This window comes from Atractosteus spatula, chromosome 28, assembly GCF_055471065.1.
Source record: "Atractosteus spatula isolate fAtrSpa1 chromosome 28, fAtrSpa1.hap1, whole genome shotgun sequence".
Classification (NCBI taxonomy): Eukaryota; Metazoa; Chordata; class Actinopteri; order Semionotiformes; family Lepisosteidae; genus Atractosteus; species Atractosteus spatula.
In genome coordinates this window covers 2,538,582-2,546,641 of record NC_142733.1, presented here as the reverse complement: position 1 = coordinate 2,546,641, position 8,060 = coordinate 2,538,582, and the positions used below count along the sequence as shown (strand labels likewise).

At 47.5% G+C, this 8,060-nt stretch overlaps 1 pseudogene; it reads left to right on the top strand.

Moving 5' to 3' along the window:
• The first annotated feature begins 2,901 nt into the window (after positions 1-2,901).
• Positions 2,902-3,992, top strand: LOC148813714 (uncharacterized; annotated as a pseudogene).
• The last annotated feature ends 4,068 nt before the right edge of the window (positions 3,993-8,060 follow it).

The following is an 8,060-nucleotide window of genomic DNA, read 5'->3' as shown; positions in this document are numbered from 1 at the left end:
GTGTGCAGGACTATCACTGTGCTGTACTGTACTGTGTGTAGGACTGTATCACTGTGCTGTACTGTGTGCAGGACTATCACTGTGCTGTACTGTACTGTGTGTAGGACTGTATCACTGTGCTGTACTGTGTGCTGACTATCACTGTGCTGTACTGTACTGTGTGTAGGACTGTATCACTGTACTGTACTGTGTGCAGGACTATCACTGTGCTGTGCTGTGCTGTGTGCAGGACTGTATCACTGTGCTGTACTGTGTGCAGGACTGTATCACTGTACTGTACTGTGTGCAGGACTATCACTGTGCTGTACTGTACTGTGTGTAGGTCTGTATCACTGTGCTGTACTGTGTGCAGGACTATCACTGTGCTGTACTGTACTGTGTGTAGGACTGTATCACTGTGCTGTACTGTGTGCAGGACTGCATACTGTGCTGTACTGTGTGCAGGACTGTATCACTGTGCTGTGTGCAGGACTATCACACTGTACTGTACTGTGTGCAGGACTGTATCACTGTGCTGTATGCAGGACTATCACACTATACTGTACTGTGTGTAGGACTATCACTGTGCTGTACTGTGTGCAGGACTGTATCACTGTGCTGTGTACAGGACTATCACACTATACTGTACTGTGTGCAGGACTGTATCACTGTGCTGTACTGTGTGCAGAACTGTATCACTGTGCTGTACTGTGTGCAGAACTGTATCACTGTACTGTACTGTAGTGTGTGCAGGACTGTATCACTGTGCTGTACTGTGTGCAGGACTATATCACTGTGCTGTGTGCAGGATTGTATCACTGTGCTGTGTGCAGGACTATCACACTATGCTGTACTGTGTGTAGGACTGTATCACTGTGCTGTACTGTGTGCAGGACTGTATCACTGTGCTGTGTGCAGGACTATATCACTGTGCTGTGTGCAGGACTATCACACTATACTGTACTGTGTGTAGGACTGTATCACTTTACTGTACTGTGTGCAGGACTGTATCACTGTGTGAGTAGGATTATATACTGAAGAAGACTTTATGGCCGAAACGTGTTTTCTTTCTTCTTTTTTTCAGCATGGAATAAACCTGTTACTTGTTCCTTTGCAGCCTACACATGCTGTCGCAGCTACCCACCTGAACTTATATAACTATACTGTGCTGTGTGCAGGACTATTACTGTGCTGTGCTGTACTGTGTGCAGGACTGTATCACTGTGCTGTACTGTGTGCAGGACTATCACTGTGCTGTACTGTGTGCAGGACTATCACTGTGCTGTACTGTACTGTGTGTAGGACTGTATCACTGTGCTGTACTGTGTGCAGGACTATCACTGTGCTGTGCTGTACTGTGTGCAGGACTGTATCACTGTGCTGTACTGTGTGCAGGACTATCACTGTGCTGTACTGTGTGCAGGACTATCACTGTGCTGTACTGTACTGTGTGCAGGACTATCACTGTGCTGTACTGTACTGTGTGTAGGACTGTATCACTGTGCTGTACTGTGTGCAGGACTGTATCACTGTACTGTACTGTGTGCAGGACTATCACTGTGCTGTACTGTACTGTGTGTAGGACTGTATCACTGTGCTGTACTGTGTGCAGGACTGCATACTGTGCTGTACTGTGTGCAGGACTGTATCACTGTGCTGTGTGCAGGACTATCACACTATACTGTACTGTGTGCAGGACTGTATCACTGTGCTGTGTGCAGGACTATCACACTATACTGTACTGTGTGTAGGACTATCACTGTGCTGTACTGTGTGCAGGACTGTATCACTGTGCTGTGTGCAGGACTATCACACTATACTGTACTGTGTGCAGGACTGTATCACTGTGCTGTACTGTGTGCAGAACTGTATCACTGTACTGTACTGTAGTGTGTGCAGGACTGTATCACTGTGCTGTACTGTGTGCAGGACTATATCACTGTGCTGTACTGTACTGTGTGTAGGACTGTATCACTGTGCTGTACTGTGTGCAGGACTATATCACTGTGCTGTGTGCAGGATTGTATCACTGTGCTGTGTGCAGGACTATCACACTATGCTGTACTGTGTGTAGGACTGTATCACTGTGCTGTACTGTGTGCAGGACTGTATCACTGTGCTGTGTGCAGGATTGTATCACTGTGCTGTGTGCAGGACTATCACACTATACTGTACTGTGTGTAGGACTGTATCACTTTACTGTACTGTGTGCAGGACTGTATCACTGTGTGAGTAGGATTATATACTGAAGAAGACTTTATGGCCGAAATGTGTTTTCTTTCTTCTTTTTTTCAGCATGGAATAAACCTGTTACTTGTTCCTTTGCAGCCTACACATGCTGTCGCAGCTACCCACCTGAACTTATATAACTATACTGTGCTGTGTGCAGGACTGTATCACTGTGTGAGTAGGATTATATAACTATACTGTACTATGTGCAGGACTGTATCAAGGTACTGTACTGTGTGTTGGACTATCACTGTACTATATTGTGAGTGGGACTGTATAACTGTACTGTGTGCAGGACTGTATCACTGTACTGTGTGTAGAACTATCACTGTGTGAGTAGGACTCTATAACTATACTGTACTGTGTGCAGGACTGTATCAAGGTACTATATTGTGAGTGGGACTGTATAACTGTGTGAGAAGGACTATATAACTGTACTGTGTGCAGGACTGTATCACTGTACTGTACTGTGTATAGGACTGTATCATTGTACTATATTGTGAGTGGGACTGTATATCTGTGTGCAGGATTGTATCACTGTGCTGTACTGTGTGTAGGACTGTATCACTGTACTATATTGTGAGTGGGACTGTATAACTGTACTGTGTGCAGGACTGTATCAAGGTACTGTACTGTGTATAGGACTGTATCATTGTACTATATTGTGAGCAGGACTGTATAACTATACCCACTATGCCTTCCTCTAAATCTTTCTCTAGATCTCTTCATCATTCCTTCTCTTCCTCCCTGGGCTGCTTGCACCCCTCTCTCACTAAACCAGCTTTCTGTCTCTTCACAGCGATCTGTTCCAAGATCCAAGACCAGGCTTTCTAACCACCTTCTATTCCTTTATAGACGTCGTCGTTATAATAACATTCCTAAAGGATTTCGCCTGAAATTTAACACTTTTTTTTTTACTCCGGTAACACTCGGAGACTTCTACAACAGTGTTCGCGGAAACTAATGCTTTCTACCATCCTCTCCCTCAAACAGCAGATGACCCTTTCTGGCAACAACATCAAGGAAGCCAAGGAACTCTTATGGCTCACAGCTCCACAGCATCTTCCCTTCATAACAAACCTCATCAGATCCCTCAGCTCCCAACTCCACCAGTTCCTCACTTCAGAGAAGGATAAAAAACTCAATCATCTTCTTCACCACCTCAGCCAATCCTAACCCTCTGACCTCTCTCTTTCACAGGAGGAGCGATCTCTTCTCAGCAGAGCCCTCAGTTATGTTCCAGACCCAAGAAGCTGAACGTCCCGCAAACCCAAGTCGACCTCAACCGTTTTCGCCGCAGGATTCGGCTCAAAGCTCATTTTGCTGACGACTCCTCCTCACCGGTAGCGGACAACAAGCCGGTCACTGATGCCATTGACAATATCAATCCTAAACAGAGCTCTTGGACTCCCCCTTCCGGCCGGTTTCCACCAGTTGATTACTTTATTAACCAAAGCAACAATCAAGTTCCCAAGACCCTTTCCACTCCCAGGAAACACAGGTCTAACCTCAGCCAAGGAGAGACTCAGGCACTCCAATCTCTCCGCAGCAGGGATGAGATGGTCATCAAACCAGCAGACAAAGGAGGAGCTGTTGCAATGTGGCAAAAAGACTTGTACATTAAGGAAGCCTCCAGACAATTAACCGCTACTTCTGCCTACCGTCCTCTCCAACAGGATCCTACCACTGACTACCAGAAGGAAGTGGTATCCACTATCGCTCTTCTTATCAGCAACCAGGTGCTGCCCCAGGAAGCGAACCGTCTCGTCGTCGAACATCCCTAAGTATCCCAATTCTATCTCCTTCCCAAAACTCACAAACCCGACACCCCTGGACGCCCCTTTGTCTCAGCATGCAATTGTCCGATCACACTCAACTCTGCTTTTCGCGACAGCCTTATGAGACCTCTGGTTGAAATGCTTCCCTCATATATCAGGGATACTAACCATGCCCTCCAACTTTTCAATGATTTCCAATTTCAGGGTCCAGAATGCTACATTTTTACCATGGATATCACGTCTCTCTAGACTGTCACTCCCCACAATGACGTTCTTACAGCCCTCAGTGCTTGATCCTCCCACCCACACTCTAGTGCGTCTTGCGGAATTGGTTCTCAAACTCAATGCCTTCTCATTTTCTAACCTTTTTTACCAGCAGGTTAGCGGAGTTGCCATGGGCACCAGGATGGGACCCAGCAATGCCATTATTTTTGTCGGCTGGGTAGAAGAACACTTCTTCACTTCCTACACTGGCTTTGTCCCTGACCTCTACAAGTGATACATCGATGACTGCGTCGGTGCTGCTATCTGCTCTAATGACCAGCTAGAGCACTTCCTGCGTCAATTCACTAACTCTCACTGTCCCTCAGATATACAGTTAACATATCTTCCGCTACTCTTCTGTTTCTAGACATAAATTTATCTGTTAACCATCCACGACTCTCAACCTCGGTCTATTCCAAACCCACAGATTCACACAGCTATCTCCTGTACAGCTCTTTTCACCCCACTCAGACCAAAAACACACCACACCCTTTCTCACAGTTCCTCAGGCTACGTCGACTCCGCAGCGACGACATGGATTTCCAGAACCAAGCACTCAAAATGTATTCTTTTTTCATCAGCAGAGGATACCCCACCCATGTTATCGTTAGGGCTCTCACCCAGGCCAAAAACAGCCCTCCGATCATCAACTCGATCAGGAACTCCCTGTCTCACAACCCCATTCCTTTGGTGCTTCCCCACCACTCTAACACACTTTCTACCCATTATTAACAACTACTCCACTTTACAGGGCGATCCCTCCATTGGTACCTCTAACCGCCCAATCATCTCGTACTGCCGACCACCCAATCTACATGAGCTTCTGGTTCACAGCTCCCATTCGCACTCGGCAATCATCCCCACCAGGCACCTTCCCCTGCAACAGAGCTCGCTGCATCACCTGCAGATACATATCTAACGACACGCTCATTCAGGGCCGCTCAGGTCAATTCCAGATCACCCAGACGACATCCTGTACCTCCAGCAACCTCATTTACTGCATCTCCTGCAGAAAAAGCCCAGCCATCTACAATGGGGAAACCGGAAGGAGACTAGGAGACCGCTTCAGGGAACATGTTAGGGCTGTGAAGATTAAAGATTTCTCCAAGCCCACAGTTTCTCATTTCACCTCAGACCGATATGACCACACTGGTTTCTCAACTCCCACAGCAGAAAAACAACTGAAACGAAACCCACCCTGAAACTGGGTTCACACCTCCCCCCTTCTCTCAACAACAGACTTATTTTTGTGTAATCTTCTCTATTCTCATGCCGGTTCTGACTTCACACCTTTCTTCACCCCTCTCCACTTTGCACTTCTCTGCCTCTCTGCCCCTCCTGCCTCCTCCCCTCTCTCAGCCTTTGTTCTTCTGTGCTATTTAATCTTTGCTGTCAGCCCTATCTTTCTCACACCTGAAGAAGGCTCCACAGCCAAAACGTTGTGTCTTCTCTCTTCTCTTTTCAGCATGGAATGTACTGTGTGCAGGCCTGTATCACTATTCTGTGTGTAGGACTGGATCACTGTACACTGTGGTACTGTGTAGAACTGTTTCACTGTACTACACTGTAAGTAGGACTGTATCACTGTGATGTACTACACTGTACTGTGTGCAGGACTGTACCACACTGTACTGTACCATACTGTGAGTAGGACAGTATCACACTGTATTATACTGTGTGTAGGACTGTATCACTGTACTGTACTGTGTGCAGGACTGTATCACTGTACTGTACTGTGTGTGGCACCTTATGACTGTGTTGCACAAAACATTTGGGATGCCTGCTCTTTCCTTGAAATAGACTGACTAGGTGGATCCAGCTGAAAGCTACGATCACCAAATTGATTTTAGCTGTTAAATCTGCTTCAATCGGTGTAGATGAAGGGGGGAGACAGGTCAAAGAAAGATTTTTAAGGTTGGAGACAACTGAGACATGGATTGTGTATGTGAGGGAGAAAGATTCCCCAAGAAAAAAGATTTAAGTGCCTTTGAACGGGGTGTGATAGTAGGTGTCAGGCATGCTGGTTTGAGTCCAGAACTGCAATGATTCACGGTTTTTCAAGCTCAAGTGTCCCGTGTGTATCTGGAATGGTCCACCACCCAAACGACATCCAGCCAACGGCAGGCCAGGGGTCAAAAACAGCTCATTGATGAAACAGTCCAGTACAACACTGGTGCCGAAAGACCCATAAAAGACCGTACAACTCATCGCACCTTGACACCAACGGTATGGCAGCCAGTGACAATGATCCCGGGTCCTGCTGTTTCAGGCTGATGGGAAGACAAGAGAAAACTACAGGAGTCCATGGATCCATCATGCTGTGTGCCAACATTGCAGGCTGGTGGTGCTGTGATGCTGGGGGGAGTGTTTTCATGGCACACTGGGACATTGGGCTCCTTGATAAAAGTGGAGCAATGTTTAAATCCCACAGGATATCTGAACATCGCTGCCAATCCTGGCAGCAGTGTATCCATCTGCGGATGGGTTTTTTCAGCAGGATAATGCCCTGTGCCACAAGGCTAAGATTGTCCAGGAATGGCTCCACAAGCCTCGCAATGAATTCAGCTTAATGCTGTGGCCTGCTCAGTCTCCAGATCTCAAGCAGCTGAGGGGTGAGATGGAACGAGCTATCTGGAGTAGAGATCCACTACCAGCCAACTCAACACGTCTGTGGGCAGCGCTGGAGTCAGCACGGGCCAGCATCTCTGTGGAACCCTCCAGACACCTTATCGAGTCTGCACCCTGACGAACTGAGGCTGTTGTGAGGGCAAAGGATGTGCAACGCAATATTAGGAAGGCATCCCTAGTGTTATATATTGTACTGCATTGTGGAGATGCATGCTGTAGTATACTTTGTGTAAGGTGTGGAAGTGTACTGTGCATAGGACTGTATCACTGTCTTGTACTGTGTGTAGGGAGCTTTATGCTGTACTACACTATGTGTAGGTGTGGTATATTGTACTGTAGTGGGAGTAAGATGTGGTATATTGTACTGAACTCTGCAGTCTATGTTGTCCTTTGCTCTAGCTTCCTTCAGCTCGGCGTCAGTGTGAACTAGTCATTCTCTCGTAAAAACTGTCTCTGATCTGTGTATTTTCAGAGCCGCTCGTGACCTGATGAGATTCACCCAGGCAGGAAAGAGCGTCTCTGTTCACCAGAGCCCAGCGCTGCAGTCGGATCACAATGGGCAATTAAGTGAAACATGAAGCTGCAGAACCGTCAGGAGCTCTGCTAGCAGCTCCTTCGCACGTCTGGGAGATCGTCTTCACAGGGCCGGGTAATTAGAGATAATTAACGCCTTTCTGGCACCAGGGCGACTGGAGGGAGCTGATAATTGAAAAAGAATTCAGGGATTAAAAAAAGAGCTGAATGCAAACTGCTCTGCACGCAAAAACTAAAGAAGAAAGGCATGATAAATAAAACCAAAAAAATCCCCCCCCCCACCTCTCCATTCTTCCAAAGGGCTGTCATTCGTCTCGAACCCAGGATCGCTCTCTGCACAGTGCGTCCTGGTCGCTGCGCTGGTTCTGACCCTTTGCCCACAGGGTCACCAGGAGATTGGATGAGGGTATTTCGGGGGTGCCGATATAGAAACTCTGTGTAAGTGACTTCTTTACACAAAGGGTGGCAGGGGTCTGCAACAGGTTCCCAGCAAAGTAGGTGAAGCCGACACCCTGGCTTCTTTCGAGCGGGAGATGAGGTCCTCGGATCAATTAGCAGAAGCCTAACGAGCTGGGTGGGCCGAAGGGCCACCTGCGGGCGGTCACTGTTCTGATGCGGCTCCTCCAGGAAACACTGTGGCAGCCTGCT